General features: G+C 39.8%; 1 protein-coding gene across 2 annotated transcripts in view; it reads left to right on the top strand.

The window, feature by feature from the left end:
* The first annotated feature begins 1584 nt into the window (after window positions 1-1584).
* Window positions 1585-18900, top strand: part of PCDH11X (protocadherin 11 X-linked) — a 508571-nt gene continuing 491255 nt past the window's right edge. For both annotated transcript variants that reach the window (XM_030209066.1, XM_030209065.1), the window contains exon 1: window positions 1585-2170. The gene's annotated coding sequence lies outside the window, so the exon portion shown is untranslated. The remainder of the gene's footprint in view (window positions 2171-18900) is intronic.

Below are 18900 nucleotides of genomic sequence, written 5' to 3' on the forward strand. Positions count from 1 at the left end.
TTTAGTTCACTATTTCATATTTGACAGGCTTTCTGTTCCTTTCTTCTTGCTTCTAGTCCTTTCTAGTCTGACTGTACCTCTTTTATCCCTCTAATAGGCAGAAAATATCAATGTAGTGGTGCTGTCTAATACATTGTGGAAATCTTTGAACATTATTTCTCATAAAACAAGGTAGTCGTAGGAGAAGGTTGAGGGTCAGGTTGTAATGCTTTTTTGTAGCCTATGGCTGCTTAGATTCAGTAGCAGCTCCAAAGCAAAAACAACCCCAGGGCAGGCAACAAAGAAAAGGGGAAAAGCTGGAACATGTCTTTCTATTTTACACTTCCCGCTCACTTCCTTTCACAAAAGTTGACAGCATCCTAAAGCTGACCTATCCCCTAGGATTGCTCATGTTGGCTATGAGTTTCCTTGATCAAAACTACATAGCCCACCAGGGGAGAGAAACATTAGTGGCATCCTCATGGCTGAGGGATGAAGGGACAGTGGAACACCTCTTAGGTTGGAGTGGCCAAAGAAACTAATCTCCAGTACTGCCATCAAGTTCTCCAGATGCTGCTGCTGTGTTGACAAAATAGTGGTTGGGCCATGGCCTACAATGGCCTCATCCCATTCTGCTGCTAATGGCAGGAAGAACAGGAAGTCTGGGGAAAGACGTGGCGCCCTCAAGCACCTGCGGGGGGGGGGGGAGTGGCATCAGAAGCCCATCCCTGTTACCACCCATCCACATGTGCACAATGCAGATCATGTACTCTTTAACCATTCATATAAGAAATCTGACAATGGCAGAGACCTACATTTTCTAGAGACAGCCTGCATTACATTTAAGATCCTGAGAGGCTATTATGTTAAAAGAATTACAAAAGGCAGAGCAGATGCACCCTGAAAGCAAATTCAATGTAACTTGAGCCAATACAATTGCCATTTCAATGTTCTCCCATTTTTGCATCCAGTTTTAAGGACAATTCTAAAGACTTAAGCATAAGGGCTAAGTTGCACATTCTTGTTACTGAGCGGTGGGTAGCAGGTTTGCCACTTGTATATGCTTGACACTCTATAATAAGTGTTATTTACCAGGTTATTATTGTCAAAAGGATCTGTTGAAAGAAACTGCAGTGTTTAAAGTGAAAACAGCTGTACTTTTCAGTACAGGTTAACATTTGGTATCTGGTTCCATTGCATAATTATGCATCGCCTCCTCAAAATACACTTCTACATAAACGTCACATAGGGTGCACTGACGTGATTCCTTGCTGTACCGGGAACAGCCGAGAAAAACCGAGGACCACCCGAACAGTTGTGCAGTACATAGCAAGAGCATCCTTTAAAGGTGCTACAAGAAGGAAGGCAGAAAACACAAATAAAAGATGCAATGCACAAGTAAGGAACTGGAGGAATAAATGGGGGGAAGACGTGCTAGCACAATGTTTTGATTTTATTTTAATGGTGACGTTCACCTTTAAGAGCAAAGATTAAGAACAACCCCTCCTCTTTTGCATTGGCTTCCCCTCCTTCTCAGTGATGTCAGTCCTAGAGGAGTGTTGGCAGGGCTGAAGCTGAGTTCAGACGGCAGAGCCGAGCCTTGAGTGCTTTAATACTGTGCACTCTCTCTGCAGAAACCCGCAGCTCTGCTGCTCTTCAGGGGGGGCAGCTGCCTTCTTTCTGCTTTGGCTGTTTGCCGTTGCATTCCCACCTCTCATCTATGCTGGGGGAAGAGAGAAAAAGAAATATAGGATTTAATTCTCTTATTTAAAATATTACGTATTTCTTCATTTGAGAGAGAGAGAGATTTGCTGGACAGCTCTTCACACTCGGTGCAGTTTAGTCTCACGGCAGAACTTAGAGACTGAGCTTGGATACCCTGCTGTCAGCACCTTTCCCTGTGGAATTGTATTGACTTCTTTACAGTGGCAGAAAATTGTAAGACAAGTAAGAGTTAGGATAAATAGTCATTTCTTCTGCATGCAAGTTCTTTGGTTGTATTTTCCCCCTATTTTTCTGGCTGAAGACTTCTTGGCAATGAAAGACTTGTTTTGGATCCAGGATTTGCTTTGAATGGTTGAACTTCCAAGTCATGGGACAGCCTTGAATACACTAAATCTTGGGATATGCTAAAAAGATAATGTAACTTGGTGCCTGTTTTTGACCTCCCCCTAAGAAAATAAAATTAAAGGTAAGGAAGGAATGAACGGAAAAGAAGGTTTTGGCTAGCATCTTAACAGCATGTACACGTTCTCCAGAGAGCGCCCGTAGCATCTCATGCAATCCAGTTCTGAATGATTCCTGTTGCAGACTGCCAAGTAAAATGAAAGTATTCTTTGTTGGAGAGTGTGTTCAAATGCAAATGCAGGTTAATTGTAATGGGGAAAGGAGAGAATTTTTCAGGGTCTACAGACAGTACAGGCAGGATCTGCTTACTAACCAAACTAGAACGTGTGTTATTTAATGTTGATCTCGAACTCCTAATGAATTACAGAAGAGTGAAGGTTTGCAAAGGCTGCAGTTAAAATGTATGTTTGAAAGTGCACCAAACCACGTCCCTCCAGTCAACTGAAAACAGCTTATTTCTTGGATGGTATGCAGGTAGTCTTTGCATAGTGCTGTCGGAAAGAGGGAGAAGAAGCAGATATCTGGAGGAACATTTCGTTCATGTGACCATAACCCTCTAATAGAGCTTTCATTAAAGGAGAAATGGTTTCAGAGTGGTGTTAGGAATTGATTCGGTAGAAGTTTTATTAATATTTCCCTGCAGTACAAATTAAGTTCTTAGAAATGGTTCAGACAGAGAGAGAAACCTTGTCCTGCTTAGACGGCTGATGTATATCACAACTGGTGCATGCAAGAAAGTGTGTGTATGTTAAATATCTTCAAAACTTGGGTATATGCTTTGGAAAGATTAGCATAAGGAATGAATGATGCAGTAATGAGCCGGTGCTGTTTGGACTGAGCAAAGCAGCACTTGGCTGCAGTGGCTGCTGCCTTGAAGCTAGAACGGGGAGAGAGAATAAGCTCCGGGATCACAGCTAAATCCATTTTCTTTCTGTTCTAGCATTTGCAAAACTAGAAATCGGTGGCATTTTACGAAAGCTCACACTCAGCTGATGACAGGCACCGAACCTTTGTGGGCGATGTAGAGAGCAGAGAAACTCTCTCATTTTCCATTCCTAGGCTTGACTCAGCAGCCCACTGCATGCACATATAGTCAGAACATACAATGCATTAGGAAGCAGAAAATGTCATCTGTACAGGAGGTGCGAGTTATGGCAGGCTTAACACAGGGGAAATGAATTGATGCATATTGTGCTCTGCCAGCTAATTGGAATTGCTTCAATCCCTGCTACATGATACTTGAAATGGTGTCAGAGCAGTTCTTTCCCTGAATGAAACCCATTGCTTATCCTATTTGTGTTTGGCTGAGTGAGGAGACAGCGTAGCAGCTGAAGAGGGCTTGCAAATGAGAGCACTTTCCCAGGAAGATTGTATGTTAAGATCTTAGTTGCTTGCATTTTACCAAGTTGATTATTATTTTTAAAAATTCCTTTTCGTTTTATTTTAGAGCAAATAAAACACATATAAATGCTACGTTAGGTGAAAGAGAATTCCCAAACTTTTCCAGGTCAACAAAGTAACTATTGCCCATCAACTGCACTGTCTTCTTTAGTAGGACATAATATTTGATGACATCTTACTGTTGACAGCTTTTAGCTCTGTGGACGCTTAACCTCATTATAGAAATCCTACCATAAAATCCCAACGTATTTTGAGTATGACATAATTCAGTCCTGTTATTTGTCCACATATTTTTGGAGTTTTGCAAAGAAGAATTGTTAAGTACTCCTAAGTATGTAGAGCATCATCGTGAAAATACACTCAATTAGTGCCTCCACAGAAGTGCAAAGCAAAGGACTAATTGCTAGGTTTCTTTTTTTTTTTTAATTTAGCAGATATTCAATCTTGCTCCTTTTCAGATATCATTTGTTTTCCCATTTGAAAAGTATGCATAAGCCCACATAATAGTTGCACACACCAGTGACTTCAGAATTGTGCATTCTGCAGATCAGATAATAGTGAGAGGGGGGTTTTCAATGATTGTGCATATGATTTGCTAAAGCTCAATGAGCTTCACTATGTTTCTAAGCAGAAGTTGCTTATTACAAGAATTTTAAGATGGGGTCAGCATATTTATTTTATGTTGTGGGGGGGGGGGGGAGAAGGAGGAGGACTAGTATGATAGCAGAAATGCCGCATATAAAATACTATGTTGTTGAGACATATCTCCGCAGCTTTAGTCCAGATTGTGTGCCCATAAGTTCTGTGATTAAGTTTTGCAGTTCATACATTGCCTACAAGACCAGAGAACTTATAGCATTGTTTGCTCTTGCCAGAAGATTTCTTTCATCATTGTTCTCCATATCAAGAACAATTAACATTTTGTTAATGTGTACATCTTTTTCTTTAATGCCTACTTTTAGTACAATGCACTACCATTATAGTTCGGTCTCATTTTTTTTCTACTCAAGTGGATTATGAGTATGTTTTATTGCTTGTAGCCACACTTCAAATTCCTGCTTATTCTAGCCATGTTTTTGCAGTTGTAATAGACCTGGGCTTGCAGACCCGTGTTTTCCTTCCCTTTTCCTTGCAGCCTTTCTTTAAAGGAGATTGTAAGGATGGCTTCCAGTAGTTAAGGGATAATTTATATGCAGTGTAGTAGTGTGTGCTCAGTGGAATTGGTTTTATACATCATAGTCTCTGCAAAGGAGAGATCAAAGATCTGAACTTGTGGTCTTGTAGTGGATTTGTATTCTACATATATTCTGGTAATACTGAAGTAAGTTCATGAACAGGACTTAATGTATTCTGTTCCAAGAACCTCTATCCCTGAAAGTTCTTGTGAAGGGGACATAAAGGTGCAAATCACAAACATAGTCTTTATCACATAAAGAATACACACACACACACAACACACACACAAGTATGTTTCTCTTATTTTGCTGTAATCACAGTTTTTTTAATCAGGGGCAGGAAATCTTTTCAAATTGAAAATTGAAGGTGGGTTATCCTATGTCAAGCATTCAGGAGGCTGCCCCCAGTACCCAGTATCTATAAGAAGAAAAATGAATGAAATGCTTTCAATGGCATTCTTGTTCAATTATCATCTTAGAATTATGAGTATAACTAGAAAAAAAATATAAAAGCTTTTGGTCTTTCAAAGCTACTCTATTCGAAGATTTAAACTGCCCTTGGAATTGTCTGTAATGTGTTATTCAGCGAATAAGAGCAGGATTGCTAGAATATACATTTTCAAATGAGGACTTAGGATGGCTCCATTTGCTATCTGTGGTATAAATCTGAATGAAAGATTTGAGTTATTTTGCAAAATTTGTACATCTCTACGTATGTATTTTCAACTTTCAGTAGGAAAGTTTTCTGCTACCCAAATGGTTATATAACAGGAGTGAAGACTCCTTTAAAGTCACTCAATAATGCTTTATATTAATTTAAATTTAACCAGTCTATTCTCCAAGCATGATTGATAAAAAAAAGTAGTGATTTCATTAAGATGAAGAAAAATATAATTTAAAATAGTTGAGTTTCAACAGAAGCTTCTGGAAACTCTATATGCCAGCCTTTGCCAAGACATCATAGATCGGAACTGTAAATAAAACTTAATCAGTTTCCTGTCACAATCTCATTATTTTACATTTTTATTCATTTAAATAATCTTTTTTTATTATCACTACTTTTATGACCTCCTGAAAATTGCCATGCTCTAATTGTAATAAAATGGATTTTTTTTTTTACAAAGATTGCCCTTTCCATTTTATTCAACTGGCTTTAAACAGAATTACCATTTTGTAGCATTTCATTAATTCATAAAGATGTGGATTTGATGGTGGCATGTGTTTTAAGGAGGCAAGTTACAATGCTACTCAGGACTGCTGGAAGTCAAGCTTTTCCAGCATAAACAACTTTTTTAAGAGAAAAAAACCCCCACTGCATTTTTCCCATTTTTTATTGACTGGAAAATTCTCTACTAGGGTCTGTTTCAATTGAGAGGGTACTCATAGATTCAGGTAAACATCAAGAGTTGCTATAAAAAGCCTATTTCACATTAATAGAGTGGCTGCCAGATCTAAAAAGCGATAATATTTTTACTTAATTTTTTTCAGTCTATAGCATAACTGGTCTCATGCGCAATTCTGATTTGGTATGGGTTTCAAACTGGTTTTCTTCCTCGAATCCATTTCAGATAGATGTACTTGGAGATGAAAAGTGTTTGTGTGAATTTCTCGATTTGCATGCTTCCATCTTATAATATGTGGAGTGTCTCTAACACTTAAAACAGTTTAATTAGCAATTTCCTAATCTGCATATGGCTCAGACATTAATAGGGAAAGCAAAAAGCCATCTACATAATAAAAAAGTAGAAGCAAGCTGAGAGAGCTTTATTAACTTGTTAATTGATGCAAACATCTTGGACAATATGATACTGCACTGCAGATATTTGAGCACATAAGCTGAATACTAAGAGTTAAATTGCAATAGGAGTAATGCCTACAATGGAACCTTGATGTAGTCTAAAAATCATATGAAGAATTTTAAAACAATATAGTGGACAGAAATGCAGAGTTATGGCCACAGTAGTGAATATTAATAAAGCATCGTCAATTTTGCACCATTATTGGCTACAAATGTCACCAGTATTTCTTTTTGTGGCATCAACCCACATTTCTGTGAAATATGGAAGTCAAAGATTTTAGAAGTTTAATAACGAGAAATTTTGATATCCTCGTCATGGATGATGGAGGAAGTTGGAACAAAGAGAAGCGACGTATACAAAGAGGGAAGCGTGAAAGGGAAATAAACATAGGTGCAAAGAGGTATGAGGGAGGGGAGCTGTTGCAGGGAGGAAGCAGAGGCATGAAGAATCAAAAAAATGAGATGTAAAAGCAGTATGGATAAAGGGCGCAATTAAGTGATGCATAACAATATTGCACTTTATGTATTGATCATCAGGATGGAAGAATCAAATAATACCAGTTTGTATTATATACATTAGGGATAGGCTGTCATTTGCAATGACATGGCAAATGTCAATGACATGTCCCATGTTGTATCTTCTAACCCCCCCCCAAAAAAAATGCAAGAAGAAAAACATAAAAATTCATATTTTTCCATTTGCCAATAATAGTATGTACACTTTCAAAAAAGAGCACCCTATTTGGAAAAAGTGCACACCCTATCCAAAACAGCGTGCACTCTTTTTCCAATAGCGTATCATTGCACATGCGTGAATAGGACGTTCATGCACATATGATCAGGAAAAGAGTGCACCCCTTTTCCAAAGAACAACCTCTTTCAAAAGAGTATGCCCTATTTGATTTTGCTCCCCTGACGAAAAATAGCAAAACAAAAAGAATTGAAATAAACATTTCTAGAAACAGTATTGTAGATGACACTACATCCCATCCATGACATACAGACTTTTTGACGTGATAGTTTGGAACCAAAGTCATCTTGGCAATAGCACATAAAACAAATGCCTCTGAATTCAAATTTTCTAAGATTTTCGCAGTACTTCCCTATAGCTTCCAAGTTACCTAGTTCCCAGAAGGGAGATATCAAGCCAGGCTTCATTTTTGACAATCCTGCTTTGATGCATTATCAACCTGCAGCACTGATTTAAATAGATGGAACTGAGGACTACAAATACGTCACTGCTGTGGGATGTAAGTTCAAAACCAGGACTTGCAAAAAAGCTTTTATCTTGGAAATGGATAACTTGCCAGCTTTGTACTTTCCTGATTTTTGTTGATTTTAGTTGACCATTTACTTTCCTCACTTTATTCTCATTTTCTTTGAAGTCCCTCCCCTATCTTATTTGTACTGGACCCTTCTAAGTCTGCAGCTTGTGCTATGCCTTGCATGCACATACAGTAGCTAAGTATTAATCACCTTTTCAACACCTCTATCGCCAATGTCCTCTAATAATTTTAATTTACCTAAAAATTGTGGGGCCCTATTACTAGGCTGCGCTAAAAGGTGGCCTGCACTATGACTAACATGCGAGTTTCCCCGCATGCTGAGGCCGCTTTTAATGCAGCTGTAAAATGGCCACTTTTCCATTTTTCATATTAATGACCAGGTGCTTATCTCACAGTTAGTGCATGGCCATTAGCATGTGAGCCCTTTCCAATACCTATGAAATAGATGGAAAGGGCTCACGCACTAACCATGCACTAATTGGTTGACATGCATCAATGTAGCTGCACCAACCAATTAGCACTGGGCACATCTATTTTCTGCCCCCCCCAAAAGAAAAACAACCCCCCCCCAGTGGTGAGGAAGCATGTGCAAATGCCAGAACTACCACAGGATGCCTAAGCGCATCCCGCACAGTAGTGCATTTTGGCATGCATGAAGCACATGTTTGTGCTTACCATCGCTTAGTAAAAGGATCCCCTAAAGTCTTATCTTACTAACCAGTAAACTCTGATAGGGAACAATTAAGCCTGGTCGCTCAGTTTTCAATCCCTTTGCTTCTCCCGTCTCTTCTATTTTCTTTGTTTGATCAGGAGAAAAGTTGTTTGTTTGCTTGCCTTCCCTGTAATGCCCTTCACTTTTTCATAATACTTCTCTGATCATTTCTTTCAATTTGTTCTATTATAGGGATAAATAATATGCATTAGGAAATAAGTTATGTTCTCTTTTAACATGGTTATAAATTCAGTTGGAAAAAAACATCATAAATTTAAAGAGCACTAAGATTGTAATGTTCTTAACAAAAAAAAAAAAAAGCACACACACACACACACAGGAAAGAGAGAGAGAGAACTGTAACCAAGGTGCTTCACTGACAAATCAATGTGTAATAATGAAGCTTATCAGCTGGCAAAGGGGAAAAGAAGGCTTGACCTTCACAGAGTGATACATGACACCTGACTTCTTTAAGATCAAAAGTGTTGGGTGGTGAAGTTATCATATTATGATTTGTTAAATACCTGCAAATAACAAGCAGAAGGAAAATGTTTCAAGAGAAAGAAAATAAGCAAGGAGCAGTGATCAGGCGCCAGTAATGCCACATCATATGTTAAATGGTTGAAGATTTATAACACTTGAGATCAGAGGCTGAACGACCAAAGAATACAAAATCATATCAGCCATAATACTGCTTCATCTCTGGCTGTATGATTTTTTTTTTCTCTACAATATTACAGTTGATGTGAATTCACTGTCCAGTACTGCTGATCCACCAGTACTACCATATTATGCTAATACAACTGGAATAGGCCAGTAGGCTGAGCATTTGCGGTGCTAAATGCATACATTTTTTAAACAAATTTCTTTTCGAGATCTGATTCATCTGCTGGTCTTAGTCTACTTCTTACTACAAAACCTCGTCGTGTAGCGTAATTTGTTCAGTCCATTACACTAGCCGCAGGACAAGCTAATATCTCGGGTAGGGTTTGAAAAGATAGATGGAAGCTCATTATTGCCACAGACAGAGGGGCTGCAGAATGAAAAGTTGTTTGGCGAAGAAGCAGACTTTATCCTTCACCACTCTCTGTACCAGAAACAGGTTAATTTATTGTTTAATAAAGAGTTAATGTATGCAGAAATTAAAATGAAATTAAAACATAGTATTCCATTTCTACAAAAGCAAAACTTTTAAAAATCAGTTTTGGCAGATAGAATGTTTAGCCTTTAAATAGCTTAAAAAGAAATAAAGCTCTTAAAGAAAGCAAATTCTCCTATGCTTCACAGGTAATAGAATATGATGCTTGTAAAAGGGGATAATAAATCATAGAAAAATGTACTAATGTGTTTTTTATTTTTCAGGGGTATTATCATGAACATCATTAAACTGTACAAGGACTTCATTGGTATTATAATACACACGGGTAGCAAACAAAATGCCCAACTGACCTAACCATTTGCTAGTTGCTTGATAAAAAGTAGAAAGGATATGTTAATGTTAAATATGAGTTGTGAGAGTCGGCATCAGTGCAGGATGCATAGGAAATCTAGGCACCTGCCTATGACCCAGTGTAAAGAAGGGACCTACACACCTGCCAGGTCTTTCACTTATGACTGGTGTGAAGGCCTTGGGGTTACAGGAAGGTTACCAATTTCATTTCAGGCAAATCAGTGACTGGGAGAATCTTTAAACTTATCATATTATTCTTAGTAATTTTCTAATCATTTACATCTCTAGGAGAAGCAATGCCCCTCCTCCCCAATATCCTATGTCTCCTAAACACACACCTTTCCTCACAACCTGCTTGCATCTACTCTATACCCTTTCTCTTTGATTCAGGTCCACTCCCTACTTGACAATCCCCCACCCACTCCCTTACAGACACAAACAGCTAACATTTTCATTGCAGCTCAGGGAAGCAGCAGGGGTTGGTCCCGATTATGGCAGCAACTTGAAGAGGAGTACAAATATGAACTTAATGATCACTCATGGGCCACTTGGGGGGGCATTTTTGAACGGGGCCGGCCATCTCTAAGGGCGCCCATATCTGAGGACGGCACCGCGAAGGGCCGGGGCCAACCGTATTTTTGAAACGAGATGGGCGTCCATCTTTCATTTTGAAAATACGGTTGGGGCGCCCAAATCTCAACATTTGGTTCAAATGCTGAGATCACCGGCTGTAGAGATGGGCACCCTCGGTTTTCAGCCATAATGGAAACCGAGAGCGCCCATCTCAAAAACGAACAACTCCAAGGCATTTGGTCATGGGAGGGGCCAGGATTCGTAGTGCACTGGTCCCCCTCACATGCCAGGACACCAACCGGGCACCCTAGGGGGCACTTCTACAAATTAAAAAAAAATAAAATAAAAATTGCTCCCAGGTGCATAGCTCCCTTACTTTGGGTGCTGAGCCCCCCCAAAAACCCACTCCCCACAACTATACATCACTACCATAGCCCTAAGGGGTGAAGGGGGGCATCCACATGTGGGTACAGTGGGTTTCTGGTGGGTTTTGAAAGGCTCCCATTTTCCACCACAAGTGTAACAGGTAGGGGGGCGGATGGGCCTGGGTCCACCTGGCTGAGGTGTACTGCACCCACTAAAACTGCTCCAAGGACCTGCATACTGCTGCGATGGACTGGAGTATGAAATTTGAGGGTGGCATAGAAGCTGGCAAAAAAGTTTTTAAAGTTGTTTTTTTTTAGGGTGGGAGGGGGTTAGTGACCACTGGGGGAGTCAGGGGAGGTCATCTCCGATTCCCTCCAGTGGTCATCTGGGCAGTTTGTGGACTTTTTTGTGACTTTGACCTAAAAAAAAGGGACCAAATAAAGTGGACCAAATTCTTGCCAGGAATGCCCTTCTTTTTTCCATTATTTTTGTTTGTTACATTTGTACCCCGCGCTTTCCCACTCATGGCAGGCTCAATGCAGTGGGCAATGGAGGGTTAAGTGACTTGCCTAGAGTCTCAAGGAGCTGCCTGTGCTGGGAATCAAACTCAGTTCCTCAGTTCCCCAGGATCTAAGTCCACCACCCTAACCACTAGGCCACTCCTCCACATTATCGTCCGAAGCCGGCCATCTCTTAACCACGCCATGTCCCGCCCCTGTCCCGCCTTCGCTACCCTTCTGACACGCCCCCCGGGAACTTTGGCCATCCCAGCGACGGAAAGCAGTTGGGGATGCCCACTATCGGCATTCGATTATGCCGATTCTGGCGCCCCTGAGAGAAGGACGCCTATCTCCCGATTTGTGTTGAAAGATGGGCGCCCTTCTCTTTCAAAAATGAGCTGGATAGTGGCTTATCTGATTCCTGGACTCTGCGTGCAGGGCAACTGCCACCACACCCAGAAGCAGACCCTCCAGCTTTCCCCAAGTCCCTTTAGGAGAAGTAAAATTGGGAGGAGAGCAGTCAGTGGAAAGAGGGGGAAACCAAGGATTAGAGGGGAGAGGTAATATGGCTCTAACATGCAAAAGAGAAGAACTGAATAGGGTTCTATGGTGGAAGGTCAAACATGTCTGCATATGAATGGCCTGCCTCAGTGTGGCTTATAGTTAAGAATGTGCATTCATTTAAAATTACATGAAAGATGTCAACATTTTTCATGATGTTTTCGTCATTTTAAACCCAAATATGGCAGAAAAAAATATGTTTCCCTGTGTCATCAATAGTGTGTACTATTGCACAATATTACACACTATTGTTCAGTTGTGTTCCTTATGTATAATAGTATACATTATTTATGAATAGGCATACTATTACTGAATAGTGCAAGGGCATGAGGCGACACAAATTGTGTTTCGGCCACAAAGGCCTGCCTCTTCTCTTAGGAAACTAAACAAAATGAGACATTTTGGTCTATATGTCTCTAGTAACCTCTTCATAGCTGAATATTTTTCTTAAAATATTCAGTCTCTCACTGTCGTCCAAGATTCTCTAGCTATGACATTTCAATTTTTTATCTAAAATAGAATAACCAAATGTGCTCACTGTAGTGGATTCCTAGTCACTAGATGCAATATATAGTACCGTAAATATTCTAAACTTATTAACTTCTCTTCTGAAAATGTATTACAAATGCATTAGTGTAATGTTCAAGATTATATTTTATTCATATCACTTGTAAATCATAATTCTATCTATCTATCTATCTATCTATCTATCTATCTAGATATAGATAAATAGATAAAGATATATTTATAATCTGTGTCTTCCCCATTCTTTTTCCATCTCATTGAACAGGCATTACACTCTAAAGCTGACAGGACTGCCAGCTTCCTTACTGGAAAATCCCCATAAAAATAGTAAACTGATTTGCATATCAATTATGACACTAATCCAGGACAGGACTGGCTTTCAAATGCTTTGTGACTGTATAGCAGTGTTACCCTCCAAGTGGAACAAATCACAAATGAAACTGTTTACTATACAATGTCATACAAAAATAGAACAAGCTGAACAGAAAAACAAAATAGTTTATTCAGAGTTTTTTTTACGGAACCAACACACATTTAGGTCAGACATGCTATAAAAGATGGTTCTCATTTTGTGTCTATGGGGACAATGCTTACCATATTTGTTCCTTATTAGTTACTTAAATAATCAGATCTCTACAAATGATTCTTACCTAGATGTGATAGAACTGTTGAAGAGGTCTAAAAGCTTTGGCAGCAAAACAGATGTGAGGATTCAAAGATTTTGCACAGCTTATACTGATTTCTTCAAATAAGGAGTCTTCATGATTGCATATGATGCTTTTTAAAACAGATATGCCTTAATTGTCTTTTGAATTTGAAAAATGTTGATTTATTTATTTAAAATATAACTATACTGCTTCCTCAGCATTGATGTCCAAAATGGTTCCCACATAGGAATGAAATCAAAATTGAAAGGCTATTAATGATTTTGTTCTAATTGCTTATTTCATACTAAGTTGCACCTAGTATCTATCACATTTCTCTCCCATTTATACTAATCACAGCCTCTAACAGTAGAAAAGCATAGGAGCTTTGGGTTCATCAGATCTTTCTCACAAATAAAGAGGTTCATTTTCAAAACATGAAGGCCCTGTTTACTAAGGTGCACTAGCGCTTTTAGTGCACGCTAAATGCTAGAGACACCCATATATTCCTATGGGTGTCTCTAGCATTTAGAGCGTGCTAAAAACACTAGCACGCCTCTAGCGCAGTTTAGTAAACAGGGCCCCTTAGACCTACAAAGTTCTGTAGGTTAAATGTAACTTTGTACGTCTAAATGCATTGAAAATATGCCTTTATGTGTGTTAGTTTTCTACTGAACTCACAATAAGGTCATTTTAAAAATTATTCTTGCATGCAATTGTACCTCCAACAGGGGGGTATCATTTTATCTCCAGAGGAAGCCCCAGGGAAGTCAAGCACACTTCCAGTGTTGGCATTGCCAGCTCTTTGGAGAGGATGATGCTTGCTTTGGAAAATCAGGAGAAACAGGGGGAAGCAATTCAGATACAAAGTGGTTACAATTTTACTAAGCAGCATGAACAAAGAATGCAAAGGTAGGATACACAGATTAGAGAAAATATACAGTGTAAGAAAGAGAGACAAACAATGATAGACACTTCACAGGGAACTTCCCATTACATGTAATAAAGAACTGCATCCAAAGCATGGAAAGGAAACAAGGTCACACACCACACAAGTACAAAACAGAGAGGAACAGGGAAAAAAAGTTCAAACGCTGAGTTCAAATGCTTCTAATATGACACAGACTAACAAGATGGAATATACACAGCAGGCACCACACCATGTCATACAGAAACAGACACCACAGGAGAAAATACTTGCAGACACACAAATATATAAGAAGCCCTAAAATGAGCAAGGAATAAGGAAATATTCCCAGTGTGGTACACATTGTGCACACTATACAGCTGTGTGGGAGTCATTCACCAGTGTTTCTGTCAGTGTATGTGTGTGTGGGGGGGCGGGGGTGCAATGATATCTCCTTTTCAGTTGTGGGAGATAGAAAGGCTACTTGCATCCTATCAGTCCATTGTGATTGAAACTACAATATTGTAGCACCTTTCCCCACAAGCAGGAATGCCAGCAGAGGACTCCCACACAGCTCAAAACTGCTTAATGGGAATATCAATGGTACCCCTGAGGTCTGCATCAACAAGTAGGAAACCATTACCATTCAGGTCTTAAATCTTCAGTATTCAAAATGGACAAACAAGGCAAATAATTAGGAAGTTTCATGCGGAGGCAGATTTTAGAAAGGAAGTCCAATTCAGAATAAGGATGTTTGTTTCTCATATATTTTAGAACAGGATCTGCTGACATACAGCCAGTGGTGTGCTGGAGCAGGCTCTCACAGGCTCTCAAGAGCCGTTTGTTAAATTTTTAAGAATTTTGGGAGCCGGTTCTCCATGGCTACTTTAACAAATGGATCCCAAAATGTGGGCTTGGGTTCCTCCTGAATTCTCTTTTACTTTGCTGGCGAGAGAGAGTCCACTGTTAACAATTTACCAGCACTCCCCTGCATACAGCCTATTCTAAAATACATGAGAAATGGATGTCCAAGAGGCTACATTCAACATGAACATCCACTTTACAATCTGAAATGTCCAAACTATGAACAGGGCAAAACAAGAAACATGGGTAGCTTTATGGCTTTATGGCAGCATAGGAATGCCCATATTATAAGATAGTCACACAGACATCCATGTGGAGGAAAAACAAAATAATTAGGCAGCCAGCTGTGAACCAGCACAGAGAACTAGAGGACGTGGGTTTAAATTACTTTTTCTTTTTTTTAATTGTAAGCCCCCCAGGGATACAAAAAAATGCCTATTGTGATTTCTCCTACTCCCTCCAGTGAAGAAATGCTCAATCTAAGCACCTTTCTGTAACCTGGATGTGTCTTCCTTTTAGACGTGGATGACTCTTCTCCTTCTGAAATCGTAGTTGGACATCCATATTTTGGCACCTCTCTAGTCCCATTCAAAACATGTCCAGACCATGCTCCCTGACCACATGGACATACTACAGTTTTAGAAGTCCATATCTTGGCTTTATAAAATTGGGATTTAGACATCCATATAATATGGATTTCTAAATATCAGTTTTCAGATGTCCAAAACACAAAGTTTCTAAAATAGAAACTTTATTATGGTAAATGGTTAAAAACAACATGGGTATGGGTTGGGGACTAAGGGGGTAATATTTAAAAGCAGCCTAACATAGGTGGACATTTAGGTTGGATTTGAATAAGGCCAGATGAGGGAGTATGATTCTATGACTCAGGAAAACTATATCAGGCATATAGTGCAGTAATTTAGGGGAAAAAAACATGGATTTCGTCATGGAGAAAGGAACAAATAAGAATGATTTACTCAACGAATAGAGTTGTCAAAAGGGGGTATAGGGAAAGAAAAGAGAGGAGGGTTAATGGGGAATTGCAGAATGAATGCATGTATAGGTTAATAAAACAAGTTCAAGCTGTGGGTAGAAACAGCCAATGAAATGAAGAGAGAGGTTATAGGAATGTAGAAGATAAGTCATGAAGTAGTGATGTGCATTTTTATTAGTACTGTATATGTAGGAATACAGGAAGAAGAATGGAGGGAGTTAGACTTACAGGGAACGAAAATAAGTTCTTCCTTGTCTTTGTTAAGTTTTCAGAATGGTGGTTGAACATCCAAGTGGTTATATCAAAAACATTTTGCTCTAGAGAGTTGAGAAAGGAAACACTAACAATCGATGATCATAATTAATAAAATAAGCCTCAACTGCCCTGGGAAAAGTCAAAGAGCCCTGTTTACTAAGCCGTGCTGTAGGCACACTAAAATTTTAGCAGGTACTAAAAAGTTAGCATGCCTACAGTGCAGCTTAGTAAGCAGGGCCCATAGACTTTTAGGATATCCAGCCTATCAGGGCTTTCTCTCTTCGGCTTGAAAAGAAAACTGCAAAAACTGGAGTGCAAAACAACTCCTAAAAATAGAGAAAAAAACACTACAGAAAATAGTCACTTTTAAACAAAAAATGTAAACACTCAATGTTACCTTAACTCAACTTTCCCAAACCTCAACAAGGGCTCCCTTGTTTTGCAAAGCTGCATCAGGAGGAGAAACTTCGGATGGCAGCCTGCAGTTTCAGCATTTGAAGATTGGATTTTGACAAAATGAATACAAAGATAATTGGACACTGTGATATAAAGATAAGTGGAATCAGTTTTTGGCGTGCAATGCTCTTGGAACTTTTTTCCTATACTATCATTAAGCTAACGTTGAGTGTTTATATTTTTTTATGAAGAATGATTGTTTTTTTTCTGTAGTGTTTTTTTTTCTATTTTTAGGCATGCTCATTGACTTTTCCCAGGGCAGTTGAGGCTTATTTTATTAATTATGATCATCGATTGCCAGACACCCATAGGAATATAATGGGTATCTCTATCATTAGCATTCACTAATTTCTAGCGCACGCTAAAAAGTTAGCGCTCCTACAGCGCAGCTTAGTAAACAGGGCCATATGACTTTTCCAGGGGCAGTTGAGGCTTAGTTAATTAATTACAGTGGGGGAAATAAGTATTTGATCCCTTGCTGATTTTGTAAGTTTGCCCACTGACAAAGACATGAGCAGCCCATAATTGAAGGGTAGGTTATTGGTAACAGTGAGAGATAGCACATCACAAATTAAATCCGGAAAATCACATTGTGGAAAGTATATGAATTTATTTGCATTCTGCAGAGGGAAATAAGTATTTAATCCCTCTGGCAAACAAGACCTAATACTTGGTGGCAAAACCCTTGTTGGCAAGCACAGCGGTCAGACGTCTTCTGTAGTTGATGATGAGGTTTGCACACATGTCAGGAGGAATTTTGGTCCACTCCTCTTTGCAGATCATCTCTAAATCATTAAGAGTTCTGGGCTGTCGCTTGGCAACTCGCAGCTTCAGCTCCCTCCATAAGTTTTCAATGGGATTAAGGTCTGGTGACTGGCTAGGCCACTCCATGACCCTAATGTGCTTCTTCCTGAGCCACTCCTTTGTTGCCTTGGCTGTATGTTTTGGGTCATTGTCGTGCTGGAAGACCCAGCCACGACCCATTTTTAAGGCCCTGGCGGAGGGAAGGAGGTTGTCATTCAGAATTGTACGGTACATGGCCCCATCCATTCTCCCATTGATGCGGTGAAGTAGTCCTGTGCCCTTAGCAGAGAAACACCCCCAAAACATAACATTTCCACCTCCATGCTTGACAGTGGGGACGGTGTTCTTTGGGTCATAGGCAGCATTTCTCTTCCTCCAAACACGGCGAGTTGAGTTCATGCCAAAGAGCTCAATTTTTGTCTCATCTGACCACAGCACCTTCTCCCAATCACTCTCGGCATCATCCAGGTGTTCACTGGCAAACTTCAGACGGGCCGTCACATGTGCCTTCCAGAGCAGGGGGACCTTGCGGGCACTGCAGGATTGCAATCCGTTATGTCATAATGTGTTACCAATGGTTTTCGTGGTGACAGTGGTCCCAGCTGCCTTGAGATCATTGACAAGTTCCCCCCTTGTAGTTGTAGGCTGATTTCTAACCTTCCTCATGATCAAGGATACCCCACGAGGTGAGATTTTGCGTGGAGCCCCAGATCTTTGTCGATTGACAGTCATTTTGTACTTCTTCCATTTTCTTACTATGGCACCAACAGTTGTCTCCTTCTCGCCCAGCGTCTTACTGATGGTTTTGTAGCCCATTCCAGCCTTGTGCAGGTGTATGATCTTGTCCCTGACATCCTTAGACAGCTCCTTGCTCTTGGCCATTTTGTAGAGGTTAGAGTCTGACTGATTCACTGAGTCTGTGGACAGGTGTCTTTCATACAGGTGACCATTGCCGACAGCTGTCTGTCATGCAGGTAACGAGTTGATTTGGAGCATCTACCTGGTCTGTAGGGGCCAGATCTCTTACTGGTTGGTGGGGGATCAAATACTTATTTCCCTCTGCAGAATGCAAATAAATTCATATACTTTCCACAATGTGATTTTCCGGATTTAATTTGTGATGTGCTATCTCTCACTGTTACCAATAACCTACCCTTCAATTATGGGCTGCTCATGTCTTTGTCAGTGGGCAAACTTACAAAATCAGCAAGGGATCAAATACTTATTTCCCCCACTGTATAATCATTGATTGCCAGTGTTTCCTTTCTCAAGTCTCTAGAGCAAAACGTTTTTGATATAAATAAGTTTGTGAATTTTTGCTCTTCCATTAATTATTGTTGTTTGGAACATCCAAGTGCCCAGCACACTGAGGTCTGGCTCTGAATTCCTAGTGAAATTTCTGGTGTAAAAAAGGTAGATAATTACAATTACAATTGCAATTGCATTTATATTCCGCTATTTACCACCTGGTTCAATGTGGATTACAATAAAAGTAGACCAGTCAATCAGACTGGGAAGAT

Source organism: Microcaecilia unicolor, chromosome 7 (genome assembly GCF_901765095.1).
Source record: "Microcaecilia unicolor chromosome 7, aMicUni1.1, whole genome shotgun sequence".
Classification (NCBI taxonomy): domain Eukaryota; kingdom Metazoa; phylum Chordata; class Amphibia; order Gymnophiona; family Siphonopidae; genus Microcaecilia; species Microcaecilia unicolor.